This window comes from Spea bombifrons, chromosome 2 (genome assembly GCF_027358695.1).
Source record: "Spea bombifrons isolate aSpeBom1 chromosome 2, aSpeBom1.2.pri, whole genome shotgun sequence".
NCBI lineage: Eukaryota > Metazoa > Chordata > Amphibia > Anura > Pelobatidae > Spea > Spea bombifrons.
Window position 1 is genome coordinate 94,232,615 of NC_071088.1, and position 13,120 is coordinate 94,245,734.

At 36.6% G+C, this 13,120-nt stretch overlaps 1 long non-coding RNA gene across 1 annotated transcript in view; it reads right to left on the bottom strand.

The window, feature by feature from the left end:
- Positions 1-2,001: 2,001 nt before the first annotated feature.
- Positions 2,002-13,120, bottom strand: part of LOC128473168 (uncharacterized) — a 60,984-nt gene continuing 49,865 nt past the window's right edge. The window contains exon 2 of the long non-coding RNA XR_008346252.1: positions 2,002-2,422. This is a non-coding gene — a long non-coding RNA (uncharacterized LOC128473168). The remainder of the gene's footprint in view (positions 2,423-13,120) is intronic.

A 13,120-nucleotide genomic window follows, 5' to 3' on the forward strand; every position in this document is an offset into this window, starting at 1 on the left:
GTAACAGAGAGTCAATAGGGCAGACACACAAAGACGATGTCAAGTATAAGATCCTACTAGTAAATTAATCTACATCTAATATGCAATTATTGAGGAATTATTTTAAGATTATTTTTCTGGAATGTTTAGTATTAAGTTTCACCACTTGTCTAATAATTTCAGCTTTAGGTTTAAAAATTTTTATGGCACTGTATTCCATAATTATCATAATCATCTGAGCCCATAGAAAAAATTTAGGTCACTCATTATTTACCATTAATGTATCTATTTACCAAGAATGTCTTTAAATTGAATAGGATCCTGGGTAAAAGTTACTAGTTGGGACCCAAACGTATATATAGATAATGCACAGGAAGTGACATAAAAATATATTTATATGTAAACTGCCCTCACCTACATCTGAACCAGCAAAATGGGCATTACAGAAAGCAGGCAGTCTCTATGAACACATTTCCTGGCACAAGAGTCCCTTCTTATATACATTGCAGACAGGAAGTGCACATAGAACAAACCATTTTAGCGAGTGAGTGCGGAATCTATTCCCTCCCATATTTACCTATACTTCCCTGAAGTTTTTCTGCCTCGAATCAAATCCTGATACACATGGGTTAACCGTAGCATTGAAAGAGATTTGGGAAAGAGGCAGCTGTGGGTACCCCTTAAGTATATATTTAAAATACATAATAATTTTAAGGCTATACATGGATCATAATAAACCTAATTGACTAATTTGAGTGTATCTGAAATACTTATTATGTAGATACACTCATAGCTTTGTTTTTTACTGTAAATTATTTTATTAATAGGGATGCATCCTCCACCAATGAGGAGGTATTTTCATAATAAATTCACATAACAATTTCTAGAGATATATTGAAGCCAAATCAATGTCGCATCATATTGACTTGGTCAATATATGTAAATATATGGAGTTTTTTTTTTCTCCTTGTAGTATTGATGGACTTTGCAGAACTGGAACTGGCATGTCGAGTTTATAAAAAAAGAAGAATTCATCAAAGATTTGTAGAAGGCTGGCCTCAGAAAAGAATCCATTTAAAAAAAATAAAAAACTGTATAGCGTATAGTTTTAAATATATATATATAAACTTTTTGGGCAACAATGACAGTATGATATTGAATTGAGGAAATACATAATCCCTGTAAATGCTGTCATGCAGTCTGTATGCTCTGGAATTTTGTGTACATACTCGGCAAAAAAATGGCATTTAAAAGAAGAAATTTTGAAATATATTTTAATCTCTGAATTTTATGGAAAAAAATCACAATGGTTGTCTGATTTATACTTTCATAAATGCTATCCTATTTTGAAAAATAAAAAAAACAAAATCCATCCTCATGTAGACGTATTGGTAATGACTTTTATATAATATGTAATTTACATTAATTGTTATTATTATGCCTGGGTGTGACACTCTTAGTCTTTAGCAATTCAAATTTTGTTATTCTAGTTTAATGTTCAAGGTCATTGCCTGAAACACTTGAAAAACATTTTTTGTGAACCTTGTTTGAGATACCTAATATAGTAGGTCCTATTCTGGTACATGGTGTACTAGAACTAGGGAAAGAGATAAACACAGGAGTACATGAATCATCTGGGGACTCGTTTAGCCAACCATAGTTTCTGCTTCACTAAACATTTTTCCCCTTCAGATATAAGCGATGGAGAATTCAACATGTTCCATTTAAGAAACATACTTTCAAAAGTATTGGTAGATAAAAAAACAGTGTAGGTAAGATTGAAGTCTATTATTCAAATGAAACATTAACCAGTTAAACAACAAAGATGTTATCCTTTGGAATCATGTTACTATTATTAATAATAATAATAATAATTCCCTTATCTTTCTTGCCAACAGGGTTCGATCCTTGAGTTGGTATTACCTAATATATACTTGTAGAAGCATCTTTATAGCAAAGTGACAGGTTAATAAACAAATCCATAGCCCATATCTTTATTTTAAATCAGCTTGTTTCCAACTAAAGACTGAAACCTTGATTCAGCATAGCAATTTTCCTATACATGTATGTTTAAATTCCATCATTATATTAGCCTCTACCACTTCTAATGTGAGGCTGCTCCGCATTCACCCTCTGAGTAAAGTAAAAAACTTTCTTTCATTACATCTAAGTCTCTGAGATATGTAAAGTGATATAACCACCTACCTCTCTCTGCTACTAATGGGTCTAGCTATAAAACCCAGCACCCAGCTTACTTTTTCTGATGCTTTGTTGCATTGCCTCCTTACCTTTAAGTCTCCCCAGGTCTTGTCTTGGTTTTTTTTTTTCATTTTAATGGGAGCGACATGTAGACAATCACATTGATAACGCTATAATGTATACATCAATACTCACGTTCTGAATTTTTTATTCTTGCCACATGCCACAGCTTCATTACCTTAATCTGAGAAAAAAACATAAAAACAGCATTTCTTTAAATCCAGAGGCTATATTGAAGCACTAGAGTAAAGGAGAGACTGGACAGCACCCCAAACAAGGGCAACCAATAAACTGAGGAATGTGTGAAGTCCCACATTTTAATGTATTGCTTAAATAAATCCTCAGTTTTATTTCTTCATAGTTTTTCAACAGTTTGACCCTCCCAGTTAAGCTGCAATAAAAATATTCATAATTAATGTACACTGTACATAAATGACATCAGGGGACATACCCAGCATGGTAATGTCTTTCAAAAAGGGTAAAGGAAAACCCAGCAATGTTTATAATTCAAACTTTTTCCACCAAAACTGTGTAAGTAAAGGATAAGCCCACCATATGTGTGCCAAAAGTGCCCACAGTTCCTTCAACATTGTCCAGAAAGCTGTGGAAACCTTTTTTGGAGCCTAGCCTGAACCACATATCATCTAAAACTATATTTGTATTAAGCTCCAAACGGTTAACAAGTCTTATTAACTAAGGACTCATTAAAATGTAATCATAATTAATTATTGAAAATTAATGCATGGTAAATTCATTGTCAATGCTTATAATTGAGACCTTAGACTTTCCTTTGGATTTTTACATCCCATGTGCATTATTTTACATTTATCAACATTAAACTGCAACTGTCACACTCTTGGCCATTCTTTCAGTTTACTTAAAGTCATTAGCCATTTAGCTTATTCATCCTGAAACATCTACCCTATTGCATATCTTTCTATCCGCAAATAGACATACCCAACAATTTGTAATAACTCACTAGTAATAAGGTATTCATTTAAATGTACATCATTAACTACAATCTTCTGTCTCCTGTGACTCAGCCATTGCCTTATCTATTCAACTACCGGTAATTTAACATCAAAACCCAAATATTAAAAGTATTTATCAGTTTTCTATGATGCATAATGCCTAACTGAGATCCAGGGTTTACACTGTATCTACTGCTCCTCCCTGGTCTATTATTTTAGTTACTCAGTCAAAAAAAACTAAAGTTTGGTTCATTTAACAATATCATCCTGCAGTGAAACTATGCTGAGACTGATCTCGTAACTCGTTTACATCTAGATATTTCACAATTATTTACTTAAACATGGTTTCCATTAATTCCCCAAACAATGGCATAGAATTTACAGACCTGTAGTTTTGAAGTGGTACCACAATTACCAACTTTCAGTCTTCTGAAACTATTCCTGTCAAAACCACATATTTATTTATTTATTTTGACGAGTACAAAGTGCCAACTTCTTCCTCTGTGAAGACACATTTTACATGTATCGCTATTTCATTTTTCCAGCTGAGGTCCCTTCATCTTTCTTTGTAAAAACTGGACAAAAGTACTGTATTTGCTCGATTATAAGATGACTCCCCCCAAATTTGAATATTAATTTAGAAAAAAAAAGCCTGTATATAAGACTACCCTATAGGAAAAACTATGTAAACTATTTTTTCATATTTAATAAATTAATTAAAATTAGTTTTTGTTTTAATTTTCTTTTATTTGTTAACCTGCCCCCCAGTTATGCACATATGCCTCATGGCTTGCTATTCTGCCCCCTGATATGCCACTCTGCCTCCCCTGATATTCCACTGTACCCCCCTAATATGCCTTATACCCCCTATATGCCACTCTGCCTCCCAGATATACCTTATACCCCCTATTTGCCACTTTGCCCCCCCTGATATGCCTTATAAACACCTATATGCCCCTCCCTGACATACTGATGCATCCCTAGACTTGTCCCCCATGCATCAGACTTCCTGGTGTCACGTGGGGGAAGCTGGTGGACATCTGCCAGATGTGCGTAGACAACCTTTGCTGCTATCAGGGACTTTTGCTTCTACAACACGCCGGTGCTCCGTCACAGAATCCCTGGCAGAAGTGTCGGGTAGCAGCGAGCATCACACATATGTTTACCGGCTGTCAGAGAGGAGGATCCAGGTCTCCTGCAGCACTGCAGGCGATCCTCCTCTCCGGCAGCCGGTGAACGTCTGCAAGATGTGCGTAGACAACCTCTACTGCTGCTTGCCAGTACTTCTATGGTGGATCACTTGAAGGTCATGTCACGCTGGCGCTCCGTCATAGAAGCCCTGGCAGAAGTGCCAGCAGCGGACGTTGTCTGTGTGCATTGCACAGATGTCCACCTGCTGCCAGAGAGATCCAGGTCCCCTGCAGAGCTGCGGTGGATCTGAATCTTAGTGTTGTAGTCAGACCTCTATTTGAGGGCTGATTATAAGACGCCCTTGAATATAAGACAAGGGGTATTTTCCAGAGTATTTGCTCTATAAAAAAAAACATCTTATAATCGAGCAAATACGGTATTTATTAGGCAGCCATATACAAATAACCGGTAACACACATATTCTAGGGTATAGCATATACTCACAATATCACTTTATTATTCCATAACACCAGATATGCAAGTCAACAGAACTTTTTTCGGGTGTGGTTTCAAGGGGGTTTACACACAAAGGGGTTGTAGCCTTAAAAAGCTAACTTTTTATTTGTGCATAAAGAATTTACTATAGAAGCACGAGTCATCAAGTCTCTTTAATATTATTTAGGCAGTCAGCTAGATCTCTATCCTCATTTATTTGGTTGTCCGGCGCCCACATTCACTCTCTGAAAGTCTCCCTACCTTCTCTATCGACCGATTCTGTGTCTCACAGCTCCGCATCTTTTCTGGCATGCCCCTGAACTTCTTGTTCTTTATTTTCTTGTTCTACTCTATTCAGTCTTCCGTCTTCGTTGTTTGCATACATGACCAAGTGAAATTGCAGAGCTTCCGGAGACATCCTCTAATCAGTGTAGAGAACGTTAGAACTGGAAGCTTCACCACAGAAGTTCATGGGAGGTTATCTTCAAGCAAAATGGCTTTGAGCCAAACCCACTTCTGGGATTGGAGGATCAGGGGAGAGGATGTCACTGGAACCTTTGACATTTTTACGGAAGTTCATAGCGGCGATGCGGACGAAGAATGAAGGCATAAGTAAGAAGACCAAGAAGATCAAGAAAAAGCTAGAGAAGAAGTGGAGCTGTGAGTCACAGAATCAGTTGGCAGAGAAGGTAGGGAGATATTCAGAGAGCAAGAGGGAGTAAATGAGAATGTGAGGGAATATGAATGAGAGTATGAGAGATTTTCTGTTGGTAAACAGATCAGGGTGTCAGTTTAAGTTAACAATATAAATAAAATTAAGTAAAATTAAAAAATAATTAACCATGTCATCTTTTAGGGTACTGTCCAGTTCCAAGAGAGGTGCCTGACATGCTTAAAGGCCTCAAAGGGACCTCCAGTGGAAAAAATGTAAAAAAAATAATAAACAAAAGTAAAAATAGGTGCCCAAACACCTTGTGCTTCTCTCACTACAAACATACCTTAAAAAATCTTTCTTGGCCCAATCCAACGTTCAAAAAAGTGAGCATGTTGCTCACTGATAAAACAAAAACTATCAATGTAGATTATTATTCTACTGAGGGGATACTGTTAAGCATAAATTAGGCTTTTTTTATCTGTGGAAGTTAAAGCGCAAAAATTTTTTTTTATTATTTATTTTTCCATTTAATTCATAATAAATGATAGACTATGCAAAAGGGGTATACAGAGAAAGCCCCATCTTTTCTTGAAAAAACAATATATAATTTGTGTGGGTACACTAAACATGGAAAAACGGAATCCTGAGTGAACAAAGATACCATTTCTTAGAAATGGTAAAAAAGCCCTTGTCATTTAGGGGAGTAAAACTCTTTGTCACGAAGGGGTTAAGCTTAGCTTTATATTTATGAATCTTTATTGCACAAAAATAATATATTTACCCTTTTCATCATTTTTGCATAGTGCAACATAAGCAAGTAATAACACATCAACAGTCTAGAACATCCTTATTATATATTTTTTGTTTATAACACTATTTGCTTTGGAGGAAATAGGGGCAGAGGGATTTAGGTATGGGGTATGCAACTAACTTGTATAAATGATAACGGTACATGATTTGGCTATAGATTTTCTAGGCTTTGATAAATATTAATGATTTTCAGTATAGATCCATAGGAAATGGCTTTTGTTTCACACGTTTTCACACACATATATATATATATATATATATATATATATATAACATTTATACACAGAAAATGCAATGGATTTGATATACAGTATGTATGGCATCTGTGTTGGAAGCAGAAAGGTTTAAAAAAAGCTAATGAACAATTAATAAATTCAGCTCACAATTATCAGTATCTTACAGTATAGGATCTCAACCAAACCAAAATATGTAAAAAGTCATGGATGTGTAATTTAAGTTATTTGTTATTGACTGTGTATATATTTAGCCCTTTTGACCTCTTCCAAGCAAAAGTTTTTGGACATAGCATTATTGCTTTTACTGTGTTGTCACAGTTGCAATGGTATCAGCATTAAGTAGAAACAAGATCGTCTCACCTATATTGATGCAATCACATAGTATATAACTCAACTAAAAGTTAGCGAGAAAGAGGCAAAAGTTCGCAAACAGTTTGTTGCAGAAATTGTAAACATCCAAAAACCTCAAATATCTACTTTTCAATCTTTGAAATAATGCAGGGCTTATTACAACACATGTTTTCCCGTGTAGCTTTTTCATTCAACCTGCTAAAAAAGTACCTGACATAGTAATCACAACTAGATGGGATTTTTCAATCTGATGTGTCCTATTTTATCTATGGTGGTTAAATGCCCAGTTTTTTGTTCCTTGTGATAAATGCTATGACTGTTTGGCAGTAAAAAAAAAAGATATGTTAAAACCAAATATTGCTTCAGATTGTGTCTTTTCTTCTCCTTTATCACCGCATCTTAATTTATAGTATAATCATCATTATCACAACTGTCAGCCTCATTTAACCTTCCCTGATCTCCCATGATTCTTTGCTGTCAGGTCTGATTGCTTGCCTTCTGCTGACTGACTGATAATGGCTGACTGATTAGCCCTCCCCAAGAAGAAGACAATGATATATAGAGCAGTTTATCCTGCTGTATATATTAATGAGGAGCTGGCAAAGCTTTGATAAGGACTTGGAATGATCCATCAGCCAGGCATGGAGCCTGTAAGACCAGGAGAGTATTTTATGGAAACAACACCAGATAGGGGTGTAATGACCGGTGCATAAATAGCTGTCATCTTTTTGTTGTAATTAACATCAGATAGCTGCACTATGGATAACAGTGAGAGTGTATCAGTTTTCAAAACCAGTGCATGCTCTCTGTTGTCTTACTTGTGCTCAGTCCTTTACATCAAATTAAGCAAGTGAGAATTAAATGGACATTCAAGTCCTTCATGTACATATATACTATCTGTGTGGTCCCTTTAAATTTTTGTGATGTCTCCCTAGCAAATCCGTGGGGGAGATTCTGCAGAACCCTCTGTAGTTTGGGGTAGCCGAACCCTCCACATACATGCTATTTTCAGTGCAGGCAATGTGTTCTGCACATGATGTACTTACCTCCAGCCAGCACCAGTGGCTGTGAGACCACTATAGGCAGTGGTCTATAAAGGTTAAAAATGGTTGCTTTCCTGCTACAGACTGGCTGCTTCAAGCAGCCAATCATTAGCATGAGTAGTCAGACCACAGATTAAGAGGAAAGCTGCAGCAACAGCTCTGCAGCTTCTAGCTAAGGGAAGTTCTTTGCATTTTTGTTTTTGAGGAATGCATATTAAAGTACTCACAGAGTATGCATTCCTCTTTAGTAATCTGCCCCTTTAATAGATCAGCTCTAGTATGTGTTTGTTTTATAAACTAGCTGTTATTGTATAGTGTTACCTATAAAAGGCAAGAGTCATTGGAATTTTTGTGAACTATGGTTGTTACACTTACCCAGCAGAGGCCTGCTTCACCATTAGATACAAAGCTTCTGATGGATACTTGAGTTTGAATGCACTGTTATTACAGGTATTACATGAAATTGCTTGTGTTATGTGAAGGGGATTATAGAGGTTCTGGATCAATAACTTCAGAGGATGTTGGGAGTGATTACAGTGCTATGTCAATTTTCCCATTTGGCTGTCACTACTGATTTACAACAGTCCACCTCTTTTATTCACATCAAATCACTCATTTCATTCGTAAATTCTATATATCTCAATTTGCTTAAAGTAGTTCATTTGTGTAAAATACAATGACTTCCTGTCTTCCTGCACAAAATAGATGCAACAGGATATCTCTATTAAAATAAGCCCTATAAACATTTACAATACCCACCACCAAAGGGCCTTGCCTCCATCTGGATTGTTTGCTGATATGGTCCTTTCTGTCAAGCACCCTTTCAGTGCCAGATGTGTTAGCTGAGCTAATGGCCATACCTGGGAATTTTCTATATAGCGGACCCTTAGACTTTTGAAACATTAATTCATTAATGGCCCATTAAGATTCTATGTAGTGACTTTTCAAATGTGCTAATCCAGTGGCTGTAATCTCCGTCCTCATCAGTGCCGGACTGGGGAAGACGAGGTGGCCCTGTCTTTGTAAAGCCTGCGGCTGCCTGATGATGTAGGTGCAGCCTTGCAATATGTTTTCATGTAGCATGATGTTGGGAATATCCAACCAGTGATCTGCCACTGGTGTGTGTGTTGTTGTCTGCCAGCTGCCCACCAGGCATTTGCCCTGTGTGCCCGATGGCCAGTCAGACATGTCCTCATGGAAACCTTCACTTGTCATTATTTAAAAATTCACTTAATACACCTGCATTCAAGCAGGAATGGCAACATACCTGGGATTTTTCTGGCTCCGGCAGTCCCACTGACATTGTGGGCGGTCCAGCTGATGTCTTGGGACACACGCTACTTTTAATGGTAAAGTTGGTGGGGAGTGGGGCATGCTGCCCAGAGGAGAGGCACCTAACCCAGAGTCTCGGGGGGGAAACTCAGAGAGTTTCCAATTATGGATATCAACTATACTGGTAGCAAAAGTGCCAATTGGCAGTCTTATATGTGCTAATAGCAGTGTAGAATAGGAAGGAGTCATTATGTGTAAGCAAAAAACTATTTAAAACAAACAGTCTAGGAAATCAGGGCATATAGCTTGCATGGGGGGCTGGTTGCATCAGTACCCTATTACCAATGTACCTGGAAGTCTGGTGTGGCACAGATCCCTTTAATCCTGCTCCATCTACTCTGTATAAAGAACCATGCATTATCATATCACACTTCAGTGCATTGAATCTTTTCAACAAAGGTATTCAGGTCTGTTACAAAAACAAAAGTGTTTTAGATATATATAAATGTAATCACTGGGCCTCTCACTAGGTGGCTAGAGGGATACCAACCATACCACACTGACAAGGTCAATAAATGATGTAACGTTTGTCTGGTGTTTGTTGGTTTCCTCGTGGAGGGGAGATGTACCTTAAATATCAGTTCTGGATTGCTCTTTGGGCAGGATCAGACTGATATGATGGAGATTATTGCTCTGTAATGGCACAAGAGAGGCACTGGAGGTGCTTCCAAGCAGGGACGCACCTTAGATCAAGCTATGAAGTGGTTATCTGTTCTTGGTTCAGCATCTCAAATTTGTTGTGTATATATTTTCCATTATAGAGACCTTTGTAAACAAAGAAGCATTCTGATAAAAAATTGGGACATTTTTTGCATGTTTCCATGAATTCTAAATAATTTTGCCAGACCAAGACCTTTGCTTTCAATGTGGACTTATTTTTTAGGCTCTGGACGGTTTTGACCTTATAGTGAAATATGAACATTAACTGGTCATATTTTCCTCCTGATGGCATTTTACAACCAGTAGTAGAATCAATCGTATCTCTTCTCACCAAAATAACAATGACAACATAGCCACTAACCTTCAGATTTGTTGTATCCAAAAATAGAGTTCCTCTAGGCCCGTGTAAGTATATATATATATATATATATATATATATATTTTGAGACCTAGTTTTTTAGGTATATGGAGTTGATTTCAATTCTTTAGAATATACCATACATTAGATCAATGCACATACTAACTTTTACACAACAGCAGGGGATAGTTGAAACAAGCATGGGTGAGTCTTCATTGCATTTTATGTCATAAAGCTAATGGTGGAATAAGTCATTAGTGGCATTACATTTTAGGCTCAATTTGTTTCTAAATGCTAACACCATCCATGGGATTTGACATATATATTGATACACTAAACACATCCCCAGGGCAACAGACACATTTTTTCCACTAACTCATTATCTTTAACAGGTGACAGGTAATGGGGAATCTTAAAGTGGATCTGTCAGTTCTTCTTGAATCCTGCATTTCATGGTTCTATACACTATATAAAGCTTTGCAACTACATTTACAGATTAAAATGCAATCTATATGAAAAACTCCACCTTATATTTATACCATGAGAAATTAAGTACCTTAATTTACATTTCTCAAGATCTGTATTATTATTCCTGGTAGAATATTAGCTTTGCCTTTTATTTACTTGGATTATTTGTTGATTAATTAAGGTTTGGATTTCTAAGGAGAAAGGAGAGAACCTCATGACAATTAATTAGATCAGTAGTGCACAATTCCATCTATCAGTATCCAGAAGTAAATTTTCATACCTACAAGCCTGGATTGGCCGGTGGGCTGGTGCCTAATAGTATCTTCCACTGATCAGCAAGTTCATTCATACGGGTAATGTACTTCTTTAGCATGCAGGTACCTACTGGATACATATGGCCACAGACCGTAAAAAGTGTAGTTTGTGGCAACTTATATCTAGTAGGCGACTGAATATCTATGATTTATCATCAACTGAACTTAAGTGCCATGCCTATATTTCAATCCCAGGCCAGTATGTGTTCCTGGAAGTTATAGCTCTAGCATCCCACTTAATATTTGATGAAGATTAACAGTGAAAGGAAACATCTGAGTTCAAAACATATCCCACATAGCAAATAATAATTATATCATAGTGCTACCCTCACACTGGTTTGGAGGGTCCTTTTCATACATGTTTTTAATGCAACAACGAAAAAAAGTAATTATTCCAAACTAACATATACAAATATATCTAAATGGTTTATAATGCAATATAAATTGTCATTTACTTTCAAATATGTACATATACTATGTGTCATGTTATTGGAGACATTATTTCTAGTTACATTTGTTATCATTAATTATTAGCTGTTTTTTTTCTACCGATGGATACCTATTTATGATTGTTTCTCAACCCAATTGATGGTTTGTAGTTGCAGCCATCAATTGCAGGTAATGACTCAGGTTACTGCAGCAATCTGAGCAAAGGTATGCTATGTAAATGGCGATTAAATTGATTTCTTTGAAATGTTTTACCTGTTTCTGGAGCAACTGCCTCAGAAAGATGAGAAGCATAAGAGCTATGACTTATACATTACTAATTGTGACATAATGGCACATGCAGCATTTTGTCAAACCTTGCTTGCATTATGATATCATGTGATATATGTATAAAAGATATGCATAAACATCTGAGTGTTAATTGTGCTTGCTGTATTTGTATTTAAACCCTTTGAGAGGCTTCAATGTTCACATATTGCTGAATTATTAAAGGTACATTAGCTAAGTGGTTCTGTATGACATTTTATTTTAAACCACTGAACCTCAGAGTCTTAAGGTGATATTGGTTTTATTTTGGTAAGCTTTTTAATAAGCTACATATGTGTGTTTATATACATCCAGTCATGTGAAACAGAAAGTACATAAAAATCATCTGTTCCTTAGCAGGTCTAAAGATGAACAACAACAGATGACATATTACACCATAGCATGAAGTATTCAACAAAATAAAGCCAAAAATGGAGAAGCCATGTGTAAAAACTTAAGTACACCCTTGCTGCCTTACTGCTTTCATAGGAATTAAGATGCTAAGTAGCAGATAAGTGATGCTAATCAATGCCGTTGAATTGATCAGCAAGTGTGGCCACCTCTAAAATAAGCCAAAGTTTAAGCAGTTTTCTGGTCTGGAGCATTTAGGTGTGTGTTATGCCAAGGAGGAAAGACACCAGCAATGATCTTAGAGAACCAAGTGTTGCTGCCCATCAATCTGGTAATGATTATAAGCCATTTCCAAACAATTTAAAGGCCATTGTTCTACAGTGAGAAATATTATTCAAAAGTGGAAAACGTTCAAGATCCCAGCAATTCCTCCAAGGTCAGGCTGTGCAATGCTCAGAGAAATTGCAAAAAAAAAAAAAAAAGAATTAAATCTCAGCCTTTACGGGCATCAGTTAGCATGTAAAATGTTAAAGTTCACAACAGTGCAATTCTAAAAACATTGAACAAGTGTGGTTTGTTTGGAAGAGTTGCCAGGAGAAAGCCTCTTCTCTCTAAAAAGAACATGGCAATATGGCTAAGGTTTGCAAAGTTTCATCTGAACAAACCACAAGACTTCTGAAACAATGTTCTTTGGACTGAAAAAACCAAAGTGGTGATGTTTGTCCATAATGTACAGCACTATATTTGGCGAAAACCAAACGCAGCATATCAACACAAACACCTCATACCAACTGTCAAGCGCAGTGGTGATTATTTGGGTTTATTTTGCAGCCACAGGACCTGGGAGCCTTGCAGTCATTGTGTAGACCATGAACTCCTTTGTGTACCAAAGTATTATAGAGTCAAATGTGAGGCCTTCTGTCCAAAAGCTAAAGCTTGGCCGGCATTGGATCA